Source organism: Periophthalmus magnuspinnatus, chromosome 8 (genome assembly GCF_009829125.3).
Source record: "Periophthalmus magnuspinnatus isolate fPerMag1 chromosome 8, fPerMag1.2.pri, whole genome shotgun sequence".
Taxonomy (NCBI): Eukaryota; Metazoa; Chordata; class Actinopteri; order Gobiiformes; family Gobiidae; genus Periophthalmus; species Periophthalmus magnuspinnatus.
The window spans coordinates 18,234,828-18,255,852 of NC_047133.1; the positions used below are offsets into that span (position 1 = coordinate 18,234,828).

General features: G+C 40.4%; 1 protein-coding gene across 1 annotated transcript in view; it reads left to right on the top strand.

Moving 5' to 3' along the window:
• asic2 (acid-sensing (proton-gated) ion channel 2) overlaps positions 1-21,025 on the top strand; it is a 259,964-nt gene that overhangs the window by 155,116 nt on the left and 83,823 nt on the right. The gene's annotated exons all lie outside the window — the stretch shown is intronic.

Sequence of the window (21,025 nt, forward strand, 5' to 3'; positions counted from 1 at the left end):
AAACGCTGATCTCAACCAACGTCAGCTAATGACCACAACATGAGCCCAAACACCATTCTTACTTTCTCTTCACTCATCTAAAAACTTCCAACTCAAAGTCCGCTGCACTGTAAAGCTAAGAGCAAACTTATTACATGAGACTTGTCTTGACACTGATGATAATGTGTGCAGTACATTTGGCTAATCTTAGCTCAGTCCAGCGCCGAGCATGTCAGGAAGTCGGCTCCGATGTCCGTGATTAGGAAGAGCCCCAGGTAACCCCCCCTCCACACGCACCTCCCCCACCCCCGCCCCCCTCTCCCACCCCCCCCCCGCCAGCCCATTACTCACCCTTACATCAGCCGAGCCATAGACAGGCGCGATGTGACAGGTGAGAGTGAACCGGAGGCCCCTGGCAGCGGTATTAAAAATAATGACTGCGTGCTCCGGGTGATTGATGAGTAAGGCCTGACAGCGAGTCGTCCATAGCTACGTATATCTGAGCTCCCATCCTCTTCTCGCGCTCATAACTGACAAAGAGATGGGGCCAATGACTCATTCTTGTGTCATAATGTACCTGCACCTGCAAAAGAGGAGATGTCAGCAGCGCTCACGGAGTTATTCTGTGATCAGTGTATCGGCAAGGACATGTATAAAGTTTTCTTTTTTTTTCTAATTTGCTATAAAAACATGTTAAGGGTGAGGATCCATTACACAGCTACATTTTGGAATAGAAGAGAAAGTCCATGGTTGGATAGCAGTGTGACATCAAATCATTTCAATCCATTTATTCCATTACAGTGGTCTTTATTGCTCCATCGACTCACTTTCTATTGAAAAACCGTGGACCCCTCTCTCTGTAACTGCTGCTGTCAGACTCGTCATTTTGGTCTTAAAATGTTCGTATTAACACGCTCTACATGACCTCGGGGATTTTATTTCACTATTGTGTCCGTAAATCAGGATATGAACATTTATAACGGAAAAATCAGTTGCCTCCTTTCCCAGAGGTTGCTCCCGCTAGTGTTAGCAACGAGTTTGATTGACAGTGTTACCTTCAACAGCCTGGCTCCAGATTGGTTCTTTGGTTGCTATGATATTCTCAAATCCCAAATACGGAACTCTGAGCTTCATTTGACTGGAGCCAAACGCTATGGGTGTTTTGTTTCATTCACAAGTTTTAATAACACTTTATTATTAGTCTGTCTACATCTCCAAAGCTCAAAATGCTCTGTTCCACCTTGTGATGTCATGAAGTGGTAGTTTTCAAGTTAATATCTACTGAACTAAAAAGGTAGGTGTTAACAATTCCAGGGCTGACATTATACAGATGATTCTAGTGAAGGTGTGTGGAATTAAAAACACAGTGGAGCACTTCCTATATTACTACATGATGACATCACAAGGTGGAAAAAAAAGTCTAATATGGGCCCTTTAATAATAATGATACATTTATTTTTATAGAACTTTTTTCAACATTCAAAAATACTTAACGTTCATTCATTCACTTAACAGCTGGTCTGGGGTCGATGGACGGCTGCCAATCTGCGTTGTTGACGCCTCCAGCCGCCCCTGATCACTCATGCATACCACATTTATAGTAGGCAGTGTGGGTGAAGTGTCTTGCCAAAGGGAACAGTGGCAGTTTCCACTAGAGTGACTGCTGCCTCACAATTACATCCAGTTCTCAAGTAGTTTTGGCTTCTTAAATTTTGTCATTTTCCTCTCCTTGGAAAGTTGCCCTGGGCCAAGCAGCAGGAAATCCATGTGAGTACCTCGGTCACGCTATAGGAACATGTGTCTTGGCCGGCCTGGGAGCTCTTTGGCATCATCTGCAATAGCTGGAGGAAGTGTCTGGGGAGTGGGAAGTGTGGGAGTTTTTGCTCAGGCTGCTCTCCCTGTGACCCAGCCATGGAAAGGTAAAAGAAGATGGATGGACACTGAAATGTTATTATCACCATTGACAGAAGTTTATATCTCTTTATTGAACTTAATGGACTCAGACTTGAACTTTAACATCCACATCAAATCAAAAAAACATCTGAAGCTTTTTACCGTCTAAAAGAAATCAAAGTTATACTGTCAAAACCAGACTTAGAGAGATTTATCCATGTATTTATCTTCAGCAGGTTAGACTACTGTAACGTCCTGCTCACTGGCCTCCCCAAACGAGCCTTAAGACAGAACAGTACATCCAGAACACTGCTGCTCGGGTCCTGACTAGAACCAGGAAGTACTTCACACATGTGTCCTGTGCTCAGGTCTCTGGCTCCTGTGGCTCAGAGAATAGACTTTAAAGCAGCTCTGCTTGAGACAAGTCTCTCCATGGACCAGCACCAAAGAACATCTCCCACATGTTAGAGCCACATGAACCATCTCACACTCTGAGGACTAAACCAGGACTAAACCAGGACTAAACCGGGACTAAACCGGGACTAAACCGGGACTAAACCGGGACTAAACCAGGACTAAACCAGGACTAAACCAGGACTAAACCAGGACTAAACCAGGACTAAGAATAAGGAACCCATGTTTCAGTTTTCTGCCACTAAAAAAAATTGAAGAGTCTTCTTGAAGATGTGAGACAGGCCTCTACTTTGACAAAGTTTAAATCCAGACTCGAAACGGTTCTGTGCATATGACTGAAAGGGTTTTATTCTGCCTGAAGAATTTACAATTTTACAATGATCATTTCTGTTTTGTTTCTTTGTATTGTGATTTTATTGTCTTTCTTATTCCGTAAAGTACTTCAAATTACTTGTGTGCAAATTGCCTTGTAGTACAGCAACTCGCAAGTGACCCTTTTGTCCTCAAATATCCCCCCGCCTCTCTCTCACCTCACATGACACAACAGGAACGCACTATTATTCCTCGGAAGTCTCGTAATCTCCATTAGGCCCGATGCGGTGCCAGTCCCGGAGATGCCAGCGTCGTATGGGTCTGACAGTTGTGATAAGAAGTTGGCTGAGCTGAGCAAAACCACAACCTGCTCTAGTCTGACGCATCTGCTACCATCTCCCTGTCAAACCCGTAATGTACTCAACCACAGGACGAACGCCACCTTGTTTTATTCATGCTTCTCCCGTGTCCAAAAATGAAAACGCACGCTCAGACTCCCCACTTCCCCTTTGAGTTTTTGTATTCAGTGCAATCTCGCTAAAAGTTTTGAAATTGAACTCAGCACTTTCACAATGCTTGGCTGGCACTTCTCAGCTTGCCTCTATTATGATTCATATGCACTCAAGCTAAAAACCAGAAAAGTCAAGTTAACATTGTTTCGGAGGATTTGATTCTAAATTTATCCGGAAAAAGGGGATGTTGAAACGCTGCTTCGGGGGCATTGAAATTCACGATTTGGCCTTTGGAGTTGTTGGCCGGTAGCCTGTTTATAATGATGAATTGTGCTGCAATGTCCCACTCAGATATTACCCTGGCTTCTGCAGCGCATCATTGGGTTAAGTATAAAACACACGACGAAGCAAACTGGCAACAAATGCACTTTCATAAAACGTACAGCCTGCTTATTTATAATGATTTGGTTTGACACAGCGATATATCTCACTGCAGAGAAAGTATTAAGCTTTGCCAATTGTATACATTGACTTGCGCTGTGGCAGAGTGGTTAGCTCATCTGCACCTAGGTTGAACCACCACGAAGGCAAGCAGGAAGTCTCCCCAACGTTTTTAAAGTCCGTCAACCATCACACTGTGTTCTCGATATAGCCACGTTCATTTGTTAGCTTGCTCGTTGCTTCGATAACTGCTCATGCTTTTGTTTTACTTCTCAAGATATAAGACAAAAAAAAAAAGAAAGAAATTGGACTATATACATTTTCTAGTAAGGGTAGGGTGACCAATAGACTTTTGAAAAAAATATAGTAAAAGTTCGAAAACTTGCTCGGAGATAATCAGCTAAATGGCAACTACTGACCACAAGACGTATAATTTTAATTCAAATCTGTTTCTGAAACTTTATAAACAGAATCTTGCAGTTTAAACTGCCTTTTTGGAATTAAAACAACCTTGTTATGGATGTTAGTTAGCGCGTAGCTGGTTAGTCTGTAGCTGATTAGCATATTGCCTCCGCGATGCCTTTTTGTTTTGATAGTCCATTTCAAATCCCAGACCATTTACTTCCAGAACCTGAGCCGGTGGTCACTGTTGAGCTCCATTTACCCGGGACAGTCCTAATTTTGAGTCCCCTGTCCCAGCAGATTTGTCCAAAGGCATTGCTTTGTCCCAGTTTTATACAAGAAATGTCCCAGGTGTCCCTATTGTTGACCAATTTAAAGTCCCTCAGATTATGACTGACACAAGTTTGTAGAGAATGGACAATGTTACACAGTCTTTTCACAGTTTTATTTATAGCAACCTCCCAACCCAGGTGTGTCCCAGTTTTAAATTTTTAAAAATTTGGTCGCCTTACGATAAGTCACACTTTTTTAAAATAGGTTGGCCGGGGGTGCGACTTATACTCAGATGCGATATATATGTGAAATATGTTTTTTCTTTATTATTATGCATTTTTGGCTGGTGCGACTTATACTCAGGTGCGACATATACTCTAGAAAATACAGTATATATTGCCTTACCTGGAATGTTGCACAGTAAGGCATTAAATATATCTGGCTTGGATTTATTTATTTACAGTTGTCTTTCCTGCCAATACATATCTTAAAAACACCCAATTCAGCGTTACCTGCTCCTCTCAAGAGTATTATGTACTCTGGATCAACAATACAATACAAGTTTTGCGTGTCTTAGAGCATTCAGTTTTTAGACGTAGACAATCATGAGCTTTTGTATAAAACTTCTTGTGTCAAAGCTCAACAAACACATGAGATATTCAGGCAGTCTGTGTCGTAGTCCCTTATGAATACATTTATACAGTGTTGTTCTCTTCTGACAGATAGCGATGGCCAACCTACTTTTTCATGGAGTGAACAGCGATGGGTTTTGAATTCATCGCCTGTTATGAAACCAAAGGCTGAGTGAAAGCTACTTACCGCACTGTATCATATTGTGCTGGAGATGTAGGCCATGAATTACGCCGAAGAACAGAACTTTGTAATCTAGCAAATGGTTTTCTCGTGGGCCATTAAGACCTTAAAGATGATAACCTTCATAATGCCCTTTCCCTCCTTCTGTGAAACCGGTATTCTTCCCTGCGTTTTCACCATAAACACTACCCTATGTCCTGCCCCTCCATCGCTAGCCCTAAAAGCGTGTTTGACTTGTGAATTCCTTTTAGCCCTCTCCACTTTCTCGTTTTATCTCTTTGTAGTTTACCCTCAACTTTTGCCCTTCTTCTCCTCCTCTGTTAGAGCATAAATTTCCAAGCTGGCAAGAACGGGCGCCGCATACAGAGTGTACGACATGTTGTGTGGAAGCGCTGGCCCACTGCATGCGTTGCCTTGTAAAATAAAACATTATTGGCAGGCGTGGTAAAATTACATTAGTGTGCAATGATAAATCTCTGCTATAAAACTCCAAACTTGTCAAATAAATGGGGGCGTTTGTTTAATGTGACATGAAATACGCTGCGGCGGAGGTGAACGCAAGTGCAGGGACCTAGCGTAGCATGTAGGAATGAACGGGTAATGATATGCAGGTTACAGCTATGTGTGTGTATGTTTAGCCTCTTATTCACTAGCATACCTGTCGCTAATGCAGTAAACATGTGCATTATTTATCCGCTATGCTTTATAACTCCTGCCACCAAGAAGTCAACCAGGAAAATGCACGGCTAGCAGTTTTAGCATCTCTTTCAACATTATTGTCTAGCCCAGTGTTTTACAAAGTTTTTTTTTTCCCCATTGTTGACTGGAATTTTGGCGACATGTCGGAACATAAAGCAGTATGCGATGTACCTGCTCCAGTATCAACATCTGACAATATTCTCCGTGTGCCCATCTGTCATTCCTAGTTCGTCCTCAGAGCATCAGTCTAATGAGTAACTTAACTTTGGTTGTAGCTATGCAGGATATCTTGGTGTTTTATTGTTATATTGTTCTTTGCCTATGTGTTGTATTTTATGTACATCTGCTCTGGTTTGTTGTTGTTTACGTGAAGCACTTTGAGCACCTTAAGTTGTCTTTTAAATGTGTGAATTTAATTGATTTGCATTTTATTTTTACAAAAGTGAAAAGACACATTTGTGGGTCTTGGTATGGATTTTAAAAGCTAAATATTTGTATCGGCAAAATATATATTATTGGCCGCAAAAACATTATATTGGCTCATCCCTATGAAAAATAATGGTAAAATATAAACTATGATAAAAACGTATGTGTACAATAAGAACTAAACATGAAATATATAGTCTGGACAAAACAACGGTGTAGAATCAGCTGTGCAAATAGATAGAGTGCAGTTTACAGTTGAAACCAGAAGTTTACATACACTATATGAAGAGAAACATACACTTTTATTTCTCATTGTCTGACATGAAATCAGACTAAACTTTTCCTGTTTTAGGTCAATTACGATTATCAAAATTATTTCTATTTGCTAAAAGCCATAATAATGAGAGAAGGATTTTTAAATAATTTTTTGTTACATTTTTCAGAGTTGGAAGTTTACATACAGTAACATTATAATGGCTTTAAACAATTTGGGAAAACCCAGGTGAAAGAATAGAAATAGAAATAATTTTGGTGATCCTAATTGGCCTAGAACAGGAAAAAAAAAATCTGATTTCATGTCAGACGGTGACAAAAAAAAAAATCATATGTGTCTTTGTATGTAGTGTATGTGAACTTTTTTCAAACTCCTGTAATCCGCTGGTAATCCTGTCTGAGTCCTGATCTACTTATTTAGTTTCAAGGTGTGAATTGTAGAGTAGCAGTAGTCGTTCTTTTCATTTATCCATTTTTATGCTAGCTAGCCAGTTCAGTTGCATGTTTGTAATCACGTCAGTTGAGTTATAATTCAAAACCAGATGGCTGAATTTAGATGAGCTGTTTTTGTCGTTCAGAAACTGGCCTGAAAAATCTGATTAGTTTTTTGATAGAGCCGGGAACATTCAAGATGGGGCCAAAGATTTTACCTTCATCTGATTTTTTTCTAGTGAAAGCCATATTTGTTATTTATTATTTTGAGATACAAGTCCAAAAATATTAACTCTAGACACCAGGACAGGAAATGTAATGAATATGTAATGCTGCATAATACTAGTTGAGAAGTTGTAAAGGCAGTTGAAGGACTCAGATTAACATAATGATTCGATGATGTATGGACTTTAAAAACCTGGAGGAGCTTCATGGACCACTACAAGGATGACCTACACAAGACTAAATATACAAAAGCAAAGTCCATGGATGAAAAAAAATCTGTATTTGATAGAGAAATGCCATTGATTGGAACATGATGAAAGCTTTAATCAGTGCATGTTAATTCATGGACAATAAGCCGAGATGCTAACTACTCTGCTGTTTCTCAGGCTCGTTTTCTTATAACGCCCAAACTCATATGTGTTGATCTTATGCTAAATGTTGTCTAAGTTTATGCAGCTCCAGTCAAATGAAGCTCATCGAGGCGAGGAGTTATAGAGGCTAACATGGTGCCACGTTCCACATTTGGCATTCTTACAGTGAGTATCAAAGAGCCAATCTGAAGCGAAGCTGTTGAAGGTATCGCCCCTTCGCTTCACAACTGTCAATCAAACCTGTTGCTAAAGTTAGCGGGAGCAACCTCGGGGAAAGAAGGCATCTGATTTGTCTGTTATTAATGTTCATATCTTGATTTACAGACACAATAGCGAAATAAAAATACCATGAACATGTAGAGCGGGTTAATACAAACATTTTAAGACTAACATGATGAGTCTGCCACAGCTTTTCAATAGAAAGTGAACTGGAGCCAGAGTCAATGGAGCCAGAAGCGCACCCATGACCACTTCCTACTTAGCACGCAGCGGCTAGCAGGTTAGCTATATCCATTTATATATACAGTCTATGCATTTCACTACAACAGCCTGCAGTAGTGTCCACAGCGCCACCGCCAGTTTGGGGGACAAACTGCAGGTGGTCCTGATTGACACACATGGACCTCGGCTGCTCTGTTCACTGATATGTTTGCATTGGTCAAAAGGCTGTTTAATTAGCAGAAAAACACGACCATCTTCCACTGATGTGAGGAGGAAGACATGAACATTAGGGAAAAATAAATATTACATTTTAATTTTAGGACCACATCATTTTGACATGTAAACACATTTTCAGCTGGAAAACTCATTAGAAGTCAGGGAGGCTATATTTAAAATGCAATGTTTTTTTATGATTTCACACGGTCCACAGCGAATGAATGGTTGACTAGTGCAGAAACAACTTTCCATCACTTTCTTGTCTCCATGGAAATGCTAATGCTTTGTTGGGCATGATCCATGGTGGAGCATTCTAATCCATTTGTGATTATTCAATTACAGCTGCTTTTGTTGCTAAAAATACTTGACTGAGGCTTCCTTTCCACAGATCTGACTTGTAAGTTGAATGCCTGGTGGTATCAATAGCTTTTCTCCATGGGGATGGATAAGTTTAATGCCATACCATGCGACATTCTAGGCTCTTACTCATAGTGGTAACAGCAATATTGCTCAAAAATTATTAAAAAGTGTCAGATCAAAACTATGAGGAGTAGAATTGGGGCGACAGTAGTTCAGTTGGTTGAGGGTTTGCCCACTGATCAAAAGGTTGGCGGTGCAATTCCAGCTTTCACAGATGAATGCTGTTGTTGTGTCCTTGGGCAAGACATTGAACCCAATTCGCCCCCAGTGTCTGTGAATGGGTGAGTGGTTCCTTGATAAAGCATTTTGAGTTCCTTGAAGGTGAAAAAGCACTGTGTAAAATCTGCCCACTTACATTTACTTGCTTAGATTTCAACTTTTTGAACAAATTGTAAGTCCATCTTGGGCCATCTGGTATAAAATCTTTGTTAAATCCCTGTGTTGAGTTCTCAGGAGGAGCACATGCTGAGGAGAGAAAATATTAGTGACCATGGAGGTTGTTTAAAGGTTCTTAGAGTGTCCCAAAACGGCCTCCGTAGGTGACAAAGATCCGTGTTTGTGAAGCCAGACTGGCATTGAAATTCAAGAATGAGCAGTTCCTCTTGGACATTGAGTCGTAGATACTTCTCAAATGACCTCGCACTCACTGGCCTGATTCTACCTAGACATATCCTTACAAGTTTGGAGTATTTCGTTCCCTCTTTTCCTGTTTTGGGGTTGATTGCTTGTATTATGATGATAGTAATTTGATGCCCCCATTTTGACAGCTTATTTTTTCCCAGAACCAAATGTACTACGATGTTATGACTGTGTTAATTCATGTAACGCATCGTTCCTGTGTCCAAGGTTTGTAGTAATTAAGAGCACAAGCATTTTAGGTATTACAAAACCTACACAGCTTAGTTTGATTAGTTCCTGACATTGCCAGTGGTCTCAGAGGGGAAATGTTTCTATATTTTTCAAAATCTCATCTGAAATCTGCTAAAATGCACTTGTAAAGTCTTTGTTGAGGTTTAAAGTTGCATTATGTAGCTTTCCTGGTGGAGGGTCAGCCACCTGCTTGTCGCATGGATGTAAGTTATTGCATTACTTGGTGTTGTCTATCGCTATGGGGAAAAGCGAATGACGCCAACCGGCAAGTTACAAGTCAGATCACTGGAGATGTGACCCCGCTCACAGTAAAAATGCATAGTAAAAAAAAAAGAGGCTTCTTCAGTTCTGGTCAGATTACTGCTGGACACTGCCTTATATCTGTCTGAAGTGAGGAGCTAACAACACTGAAGCTAGTACATCTATTTGTTTACAGTTTCTGTTTGTTGTCTAGCTATACAAACAGGTGTGTATGTTTCAGTGTTGCTGCTCCTTTCAGATATATATAAGGCCGTGTCCAGTACATAGACTGTATATATAAATGGACATAGCTTACTTGCTAGCCGCCACGTTCCAAACAAGAAGTGATCGCTCCATCAACTCTGGCTCCAGTTCACTTCACATTGAAAAACTGTGTCCCCTCTCTCTGTAACTGCTGCTGTCAGACTTGTCATTTTGGTCTTAAAATGTTCGTATTAACCCGTTCTACACGATTCTGGCGTTTTTATTTTGCTATTGTGTCTGTAAATCAGCATAAGAACACTGATAACAGACAAATCAGTTGCCTTCTTTCCCCGCTCCTGCTAGCATTAGCAACAAGTTCGATTGACAGCGTTGCTAAGTGCCTGCCCTCTGCCAAACCAGTGGTGTGGGCAGGAAGTGGCCTTACCTTCAACAGCTTGCTCCGGATTGGCTCTTTGGTTGCTATGACACTCGTGCTCGTAATTCCAAATATGTAACTTGGCTCCAAATTCGCCACTATAACTGCTCTAGCCTCGACGAGCTTCATTTGACAGGAACCAAATGTTGTGGGTGACGTCAGACTCACTTAGTCCACTTCTTTATACAGTCTGTGGTCCACGAGTTGTCTGCTCAGAACTGAAGAAGCGATTCAGATGAGCAGCGACGCGTCTTCACTCAATAACTTGGTGTCAGGATGACTTTTTTTTTTACTATGGATCATACCTGAACCACTGATGGATTACACAGACAGCAAGAATGCATGTTTTTCAGGGCATATATTTAACTTGAATTGAGTTAATGCCATACTTTGGAACATGCTCCATAGAGACATCATGTTGAATTTATGACTACTACTACTACTACTACTACTACTTTCTATTATCTCGTAGACCATATATTACCTACTTGGAGCTCCCCTCTGCCGTCTCTGTTCATAGCTGTCACCTGCGTTGACATGTGACACCCTGTAACAGCCTCCGCGTGCAGTCGGTCCAGGTCGATACCATCCATCACCTCTCCACAGCCATCGGACATGTTAAATGAGAATTGATGGGTCTTTGTCCAGAATAACTCCCTTTTCCTGGTTTGAGACGTCATTACCAGCCTCCTCTGACAGCTCAGTTTAAATCCAGACCAGAAATATAATCAGGCCTCACAATCTAAAGTGACTTCGGTAACACTTTGAACGTACCTTAGTTAGACGAGTCCAGAGATTATTTTTTAAATGTGCAAAAATAGTTACTCAAATACTTAAAAATATGAATGAACAACACTGGAACTAGTACTGAAAAGTATAAATTAAAGGTGATAGCTGTCTGCTTGTCTACATAGAACTTGTACTGGTTAAGCTGCAGTGTTCCAGGTTGGCATTTCACTTACCTATCTAAGGAGACAAGGAAAAGACACTGCCAGTTCAAGTTACACATCAGATCTGTGGAGAGATTACCATACACTTGCAATTTAAAGGTCCAATATTACACAAAATTGACTCTTGTGAGCTTTAAGTCATGTTATAATGCTGTTACATCAACAAAAACAGACCTGGAGTTTTGTTTCATTCACACATGTTTGAGTGACTCTGTTATTAGTCTGTCTTCATCTCCAAAGCTCAAAATGCTCTGTTCCACCTTGTGATCTTTCAAGTGGTAGTTTTCAAGTTAACAGCTCATTTTACCTTTAGTTCCAGGACTGAAATGAATGACTCAATGATTCTAGTGAAGGTGTGTGGAGTTTAAAAACACAGTGGTGCACTTCCAGTATTACCACATGATGACATCACAAGGTGATGATGTACAAAAATATAACAACTAACAGCTTTAAACATGGAACCTGTTCATAATATTTAAATATAATGAATCACATCCAGAAAATTTTTAAACCGTCAGCTATCGTGACTTAATCATTAATCAAAATTATTTTGGCCATAATATTCGTGACGCCAAATTTCAATATCATCCCACGCCTAGCTTAAAGTTGTAGAAATTACATTACAAATGACTCAGTGGAGCACTTTTTCTATTACTGCATGACATCACAAGGTGGAACAAAGTGTTTTCTGTTTGAGAGAAGAACTCAGCCTAAATATGCAGGGTTTGTGAGTTAAACATGAGTGAATGAAACAAAACACAAATCCAGGTCTGTTTTTGATGAGGAAACATTATAATATAGATCAGAAAACAGCATCATATGGGCCCTTTAAACCACTAAACGCCTTTAATTGAATCAACGCAAAAACATATTGCAATCTGGAGTCTGTAATATTTTGCAAGTGAAAACAGCTCATCATAAGCTCCCATTTGATGATTTGATTTACTTCACCCAATTTGTTACATATCAAAATCTGGTGAAACAGAAGCAAAACACGAACTTTACCACAGTTTTCGCTTCAGTCTGGAGTTGGGATAAAGACATGTCTTCCTGTCACTCTCAAATCTAATGGGAGTTTGACCCGAGCCTGCTCCTGTCTGTCAGAGCTGATCAGGCCTGACACAGGGACGAGTCAGGAGCTGCCACTGTCCCTCTGAAGGTGATGCTGTAACGCAAGATGGAGGAAGTCGACAGAGTGACGGCGTTTGTTTGACACCGGCGATGCTGACTTTAAAAGACAAAATGGCTTCCTGGTAGAGTCCAATTTGTGCAGCTTAACAAATGGAAACGCACTGTTAGATAGATCTGTTCTATTTTTACAATTATCCTTGTGGTGTATATATAGTTAAAAGTGCAGTATGTAACTTTTCTTCAGAAGAGTTAGCTGCCTGCTGTCTCCATGGAAACTTTATTTCTTCACCATAGTGTGACTTTATCATTCTTTCTTATTTTTTCTTCTCACATACATTCAAGTACCAGTGTTTTTATTGCTCAAAAGAACTTACAAACATGCAAACTCTGCACAGAAAGATCTGCTATGACCCGGGAGACAAACCCACAACCTTCTAGCTGTGACGCGTGAGTGCTAGCTTACAATATGGTACATTTTCACATTTTTATATAGCGCTTTTCCAATTTCACATCACTCAAAGGGTTTTGCATCAAGGAACCACTCACCCATTCACACACACATTCATACACCAGTGTACACAGACACTGAGGGGTGAGGTGGGTTAAGTGTCTTGCCCAAAGATACAACAACAGTATTCATCTGTGAGAGTTGAAATCGCACCACCAGCTTCTGACCGCTGAACCAATAATATAGCGGTCAAGGGGGGTATCAATATAATATTTGGCTGTTATATAAGAGTAGATTTTAAAAATACCCAGCCAACAAGTACAAGAGCATGTTTATGGGGATGAGGCCGGGGGTTTGAACATTGCGTTTTCTTCATGCTCGTCCCATGTGACTGAGCCAGAAACACTTGGCCAAGCTGTAGGCGCTCTATAAGAGGACAAGCACGAATAAATAAATAAAAAGGCGTTTATGTTGAAGGCGACTTAATGAATTTCTGTTTCCATCCTGTTTTACATGTTGCTTCATGAGGCTGGGCTAATTATTATGGATAAAGTGATGGTTAAAGTCCAAAAAGGCAGTTTATAATGCAAGATTCTGCTAAATGTTTTAATAACTTGGCCGTTTATAAAGTTTAACAAACAGATTTGATATAAAATAAGAGGTCTTGTGGTCATTGGTTAACAACACATAGCTTTTGAACTTCTAATATGTTTTTTTTTTCTTTTTTTCTGAAAGTCTATGAGAAAAATGAATGGGAAATTTCGTTCTTAATAAGCGCAAGTGCAAGTAAGCCGCCATGTTTTGTTTTGATTGGTTAATACGCCTATTAATTCTGCCCAATAAGAAACAAGTTTATTCTTCTGTTACAGTATCTTAGTTGTCTGACCCAAAGTTTGTTGGTTCGATCTTGACTCTGACATACTACCACTGTGTCTTTGGGCAAGACACCCAACTGCACTTTGCCTCTGATAACTTGTATTAAGAGTTTGTTTGAGGACTTTGAGCGCCAAGTGGAAGTAATCGTAACTGGACTAATGTTTCTAAAAAAATACGTAAAATAGAAAAACGCTTCCTTAATGTGAGCGGGCTTGCATCTCCACAAACCTGACTCTTACTTGGCCTGGATGAAAGCCTACTACTTGTTTCCACATGAATGTTGTTCCTTTGCGTATAATAAATGTATCTATGTACAGTATAGAATGTTCAGAAGCATACTTTTATCTCCATACTTTTTATATGCATGGAATGTCACTGAGCCAGAAATACTTGGCCAAGCTCTAGTCGCTCTATACAAGGAAAAAAGTGTTTATGTTGAAGGCGACATAATGAATCTCTCAGTTCCCATCCTGTTTTACATGTTGCCTCGTGAGGCTGTGCAGAGAGTTCAGCTGCACTAGTCTAAACCCAGAGCCAAAACCATGTGGACGTGGCTCCTCACGGCTAAAACAGCTCATTTAGCATCGCTCCGTGTCGCTCCCAACTGGCCAGCTCCATTTTCTGTGTAAAAATAAAGTGCTTTTCAAATGCAATAACGTTTCTGGTGGAGGGTCCCTACCGTCTCCATGGAGATGTCACTGCTTTGCCTGAAATGTTGCACAATGTGGCATTATTTATCGAGACAAGCGATGAAATGATGTGGCTAAGCTAAGGTCAGATCATTGGAGATGTGTCATAGGCAGAAATAATGCTTTTCGAGGTATTTCTATTTAAATTTTAAAAGATAGATTAATGCCAATTTGCGAGACAAGCTAAAGGCAAACCCTCCATCAAAAAAGTTCCATAGTACACCTTTAATGGAAGGAAATGAAAGGTCCTGATAGGCCTTGTGGTCATTGGTTACTTTAAAGTTTTATTTATTTATTTATTGTATTTCTTTATTTATGTATTATTATAATTTATTTTATTTTATTTTATTTTTATTTTATTTTTTATTTTATCCAGAAACACAATGAGAAAAATGAATGGGGTGCGCGGTCACTATAAAATAAATAAATACAATTGTAAATAAGCCACCATGTTTGTTTTGACTAGTGTTTGTTTTTTTTGTTTTTTTTCTGTGATTAGTTAATACGTCTGTCCATTCTTCAAAAACTCTGTTGACTGACTCAAAATCTGATGGTTCAATCCTGACTTTGGCAAACTACCACTGTGTTTTTGGGCAAGACACCAAACTGCACCTTGCCTCTAATGACTTGTATTGAGCGTGTGTTTGGAGAGCTTTTTCTGGATGGATACAATGGACACAAAGACCAGACTCTGTTCAATACTGTCAATGCAGTTTGCAGTTTAAATACAGACAATGCTACTTCAGGGACCGATAATGGACATTTTAGTCTGTTAGAGCCATCCCACCTCATTCTGAGTCATTTCGGATTCATAAAATGTTCTATTGAAAACATATTCCATTTTCCCTTGTGCTCAAGTCGACGAGAGAGAGAACATTCACGTATCGGGTGAATATAGTGTTGTTCTACATGTATTCAGTTACACATATTTACTTACCTAAAAATACCTTGAATAACCTGCATTCTTACAGTGAGTGGGGTCGCCTCTCCGCATCTTTAACTTGGCCCCTGTGGCATCAACTGCTTGTTTCCATGGAGACACATAACACTTCAAGCAAAATGATAACATTTAGGAGAAAACCAGGTAGTGAACCCTCCATTAAAAAGGTTACATTGTGCTCCTTTAAAGACAGTACTTAAAGAGGAGAGAGAGAGAGAATCAATTTTCTTTTTTAGCTTTCTGCCATGTTATAACTTTGTTCCGTCGTCAAAAACATGCCTGAAGTAGTTTTAGATGTCCATGCATGTTTGTGTAATCTAGGGCTCTATTCGAACCCTCCGTACAAGGCTCCGCCCACGAGCCTACATCGCCCACGTCCCCACACTACAATTCTCCTTAAATATACAAAAACTTGAGCCTAAACTGCACACTACAACTTCACAAACCTGGTGTGATGTGCAGTATTTTCATTAGCGGGATGCACTTCTGTGATAGCGCTCTGAAGGGGAGGGTGACTTAGCATTTTTTCACTTTTGTTTTTTGACGTTATGCTAATACGTGTTTAGGTGAATATAGCATTTTCAAAACAATAAAAAGTAACATGTTGATCTAAGGATGTGATGTGAGTTAAGTTAATACGCCGTAGAAGTAAAATACCTTCGCTTTAAAGCTAATATTTGCTGAAGTTACACTCCGGCGTCGCGGCAGGGAGCAAATGGAAAGTTATTCAAGTGTAAAATGCTAAAATAACCTTTTCCTTAACCCAGCGACACAATGTAAAGTTGAATAATGGGGCTATAAACAGTTTGCTCCTCTGCCCCACAGTGTAAACAGCAGCTCTCCTCCACTCACAGGACGCAGCTGTAATGTCACACTCTGGACTATTTTATCTGGACCATCGCCGTGACAACAGGGCATTAGCATGACAATCAATGACCAACCATTAGAGGTCAGTGTCTAAAGGAAGAAGAGGAGGAGGAGGAGGGGGGAGAGCAGGGGAAGGAAGGAGGAAAAAGAAAGGGAAGAGGAGGAGGAAGAGGAGGGTAGAAGGAAGAAAATGAGGAGAAAGAGGAGAGGAACGTGGAGGAAGAGGAGAAGAAGGAGGAGATGGGGAAGAGGAAGCAGGGGAAGGAAGGAGGAAAAAGAAAGGGAAGAGGAGGAGGAACGATTTGAGGAAGAGGAGGATGAGAAGGAGGAAAAGGAAGAAGAGGAGGAGAAAGAGGAGGTGGAGGAAGAGGAGGAGGAAGAAGAGAGGGAATAGGAGGGCGAGGAGGAGGAAATGGAGGAAGAGGAGGGGAAAGGATGAAGAAGAAGGGGAAGAGGAGGAAATGGAGGAAGAAGAGGAGGAGAGGGGGTGAAGAAGAAGAAGAAGGGGGAGGAGAAAGAGGAGGAAGGGAAGGGGAAGAAGAAGAGGAGGAGGGAGGAGGAGAAACAGGAATAGGATGAGAAGGAGGAGGGGGGAGAGGAGGAGAATGAGGGGAAGGAGTGAGTGGGGAAGGAGGAGAACTCTCTTCAGTTTACACCAACATGATTTTTGTTATTTTTGAGGCAGGTGGAGATAAAGCTGAGGCGATGTTCTTTGTTCCAATCCCCCAAACCACAGTTTATCAGTTCATTTTTCAAATCAAAAGTCAATCAACATAAACAGTTAAATGGAGTAAGGCGACTCCACATTTCATATCTGTGTGTGGGTGTGTGTGGGTGTGCGTGTGTGTGGGTGTGTGTGTGTGGTTGTGTGTGTGGTTTAGTGAATACTCCGATCATGTATTTATTTCTCATCGGGTGAAACCATATTGGGTGATTTCATATTCAACCATTACCATTTATCCCAGAATAGACAGAGCATGTGACCTGCACCATATGTCCAATAACTCCTGTGTGTGTGTGGGTGTGTGTGTGTGTGTGTGTGTGTGGATGTGTGCATATATTTTTCCTGTTGTTTGATTTTCCTGTTTTTGTGTGTAGGCAGCACGGTGGCTGAGTGGCAACACTCATGCCTCACAGCAAGAAGGTTTGGTTCTCCCCGTGTCTGGATGGGTTTCCTCCGGGTACTCCGGTTTCCCCCATCAACCAAACCATGAACGCCCTTCGACACAACTGTTGTTGTGATTTTGGGGCGTTAGAAAAAAAAAAAAAGAATTGAATTGAATTGAATATACATTACACATACATGGCTGATGGCCGTCTGGGGAGCGCTGATGCCTCCTCTTTATTAAACCTTCACCTGAGCCGATGTTCAGATAATTTCTATTCATGAGCAGGGACCTCCCACTCTCTCATTTACCTGTTTACCTCAGTTATATTTACACATGCAGCACACGCACACACCAGCTGCTCACGTTATAAGAAAGAACCGCCAGCGCTAACTACCTACGGCGTCGTTTGCCATTCACATTTGACAGACATCTCCAACATTTCACCATAATCCAAAACCAACTTTATAACTTTAAACTTTAAAGTTATATGGAGCTCAGCAGTGACACTGCTCGGGTTCAGGAAGTACATTTTCCATGCACTTTTCCCATTGATTTCAGATACTAAGAGTTCAAAGGCACCGCAGAGGCTAACCAGCTACGTCCTAACTGTTATGCATAAAGTGGTTGTTTTAAATCCGAAAAGGCTGTTTAAATATCAAGATTCTGCTAATAACTTGGCAGTTTATAAAAAAATAACAGGTCTTGTGGTCATTACTTGTGGTCATTAGTTACCATGTAACTTTTGAACTTTTAATATCTTTTTTTTTTTTTTTTTTTTTTTTGATCTATGAGAAAAGTGAATGGGAAATTTCATTCTGGAAGTACGGGATGGATTTTCACTGCCGAGCTCCATTGGTCCTGCTTCAAACACATAAGCCGCCATGTTTGTTTTGGTTTGCGCGGGGTCTTTTCTTTGATTGGTTAATACGTCTATCCATTCTGCCCCAACAGGAAACAAGTTTATTCTTCTGTTACAGTAGTTTAGTTGACTGACTCAAAGTTTTGAGGGTTCGATATACAGTGGTCCCTCGTTTATCGCGGGGGTTACGTTCTAAAAATAACCCACAATAAGTGATATCCGCGAAGTATTCAGCTTTATTTTTTTTACAATTATTCTATATGTTTTGCAGCTGTAAAACCCCTCACCACACACTTTATACACTTTTCTCACACAGGCATTAACATTTTGTCACATTTCTCTAGTGGCTCACACCTATTTCACAGATCCGCTGACCGTGCCTCTTCGTCCTGGCGCTGCTCTGCTGTAGTGTCGATTGAACATGTAAATTTGTCTGAACACATTCTGTACTGTACAGGAGACATGGCACGGAGGAGACTGATGGACAATTGTCTACAGTCCCTCAGCCAATCAGGACGCAGAACACAATGCACACTCATTTGCGGTAAAAAAGCATGTAAAATTGCACCACGAGACCACGAAAAGGCGATTTTGTGAGGGACAACTGTATATATATAGTGAACAAAGACACACAAATGAAGAACCCTGTATTTAATTTGCTTTTTTTTATTTCATCATAGTACTATCTTCTTATTAAAATTATTATTATTATTTTACTTTATTACTATTATCACTTTTCTTTATCTTTCATTTACTTTTATTACCATATACACTTTTTTCTGTCTGTTTCTATTTACATTTTATTTGTTTTTTTTCCTCTTACAAATTTTCTCCTTTTATAAAACAGTGTATCAAACTCAAATGGCAAAAGTAAAACATAACTACCTGCTTAGCCATTGGATAGTTTGTCTTGGAGCCTGTTTCATAAGCTTATACAGCTACTTATTGTGTCCATGTTTTTCACCGTGTCTTCTGTGTGAAGGTAGAAAAGCACTCACCTGGCTAAAAAAAAAAGTCGCCACCAAAAAAATAAATAAAAGGTCACACACACTAATATTTCGTTGGACCACCTTTAGCTTTGATTCGCTGTGGCACTGTTTCGATTTCACTTCTGCAATGTCACAAGATTTATTTCCATCCAGTGTTGCATTAATTTTTCACCAAGATGTTGCATTGATGATGGTCGAGTCTGACGCTGCACAAAGCTTCTCCAGCACATCCCAAAGATTCTCAATGGGTTTAAGGTCTGGACTCTGTGGTCGACAATCCATGTGTGAAAATGTCTCATGTTCCTGAATCACTCTGTCACAATTTGACCCCAATGAATCCTGGCATTGTCATCTTAGAATATGCCCGTGCCATCAGGGAAGAAAAAATCCATTGGTGGAATAACCTGGTCATTCAGTATATTCAGGTAGTCAGGTGATTCTTTGAGCACAGACTGTTGCTGACCCTAGACCTGACTCGTACCTGTAGGCTCATACTCTCTTACTTGGCCTGGATGAGGGACAACGTTGTTCTTTTGGCTACAATAAACTCATCTATGTACAGAAAGCTCCAAAGCATACTTTGAACTTTTTATCTCCATGGAATTGCGACGTGCCACCTCCAGAAAGTTACGCTGTGTTGCTTTAATCTGGAGTCAGTACTAAACCTTGAATGAAGCCGTAGATCACAGCACTTTTGCACTTTTGCACTTTCCCTTGGCCTTGAGGAAGCTCGGTGCAAGTTTTGAGAGTGTGTTTGGATGAGGGTGGAGTTTGAGGGCCATGTGGAGGTAGAAAGCAAAAGCAATATCGTTTCCACGGAGATAAGCAGGTAATAGATAGAATGTATTTCAGTGTGCATTTCATAGACGTAACATATAAAAACACTTCCTTACTGTGAGCGGGCTTGCATTTCCACAAACGTCACTCTTACTTGGCCTTAAATAAGTAGAATAAAAGTGATATTTTCCAAGTGTTGTTGCTGTCGAAATGTCCCAGCATGTTGTTTTACCCGCTGTGTTCAAAATGTCCTTCAAGCTCCAGCCCTCTACACTGTCCCCTGGTTTGGGCATTGTCCCGTGTGAATACATAGGAATGAATCAGGGATATTTACAGCTTCGAAGGTGAGGACAGCCCAGATGTAGTGAGAGCAGCCTGTATTCTCACACAAAGGCTGAAACATGAGCTAACGCAAAAGCAAAACCACTGGTCTTTGTGTTACGTTGTTCATTTTGTGTGATCAGTTATTATTTTATAACCAAAAGATGTGTCGTTTCATTTGAACATGATTTAGGTCTGCAGCAAGAGAACATTTTGTCCTTTAAAAAGAGTTTTGAGTGAATTTAACAAGGCTCTGATTCCGCAATTTGCGTCAGAACCGAATTTCTATATATTACGGCAACCCTTACAGGGACAAAGTACATCTAATATGCTACGGATGTGTTTTACTTCACTGTCTCCATGGGCCGGCCTCTTTCTATGTCTATATATAAGTTTCTGTCTGTCCATATTCCCAGTAGAACTTTGAGATCAGCAGACCAGATGATTTTGGTTCCAAAGTCTCGGCTAAAAACTCGAGGGGACCGGGCTTTTGCTGTAGCTGGTCCCAGACTCTGGAACAATCTTCCTCTGGGTATTAGAACAGCCCAAAGTTGGAATAATTAGAATCTTTGTTGAAAACTCATTAGTTTGCACTGGCTTTGAACACAAGCTGAGCGGGACTCTTGTATTATAGTGTTTTATTGTGTTTTTGCATGTTTTGTTGTATAAGATTACACTTTATATTGCCTTTGTGCAGCTCTTTGGCAGCTGGGGTTGGTTTAAAATGAGCTTTATAAATAAATTTGACTTGACTACTATTTAAACATGTTTATTTTATGCAAATTTTGGGCCCAAACACAACCTTGAACTGCTGATAAACCAGAGCAGTCTGATCAG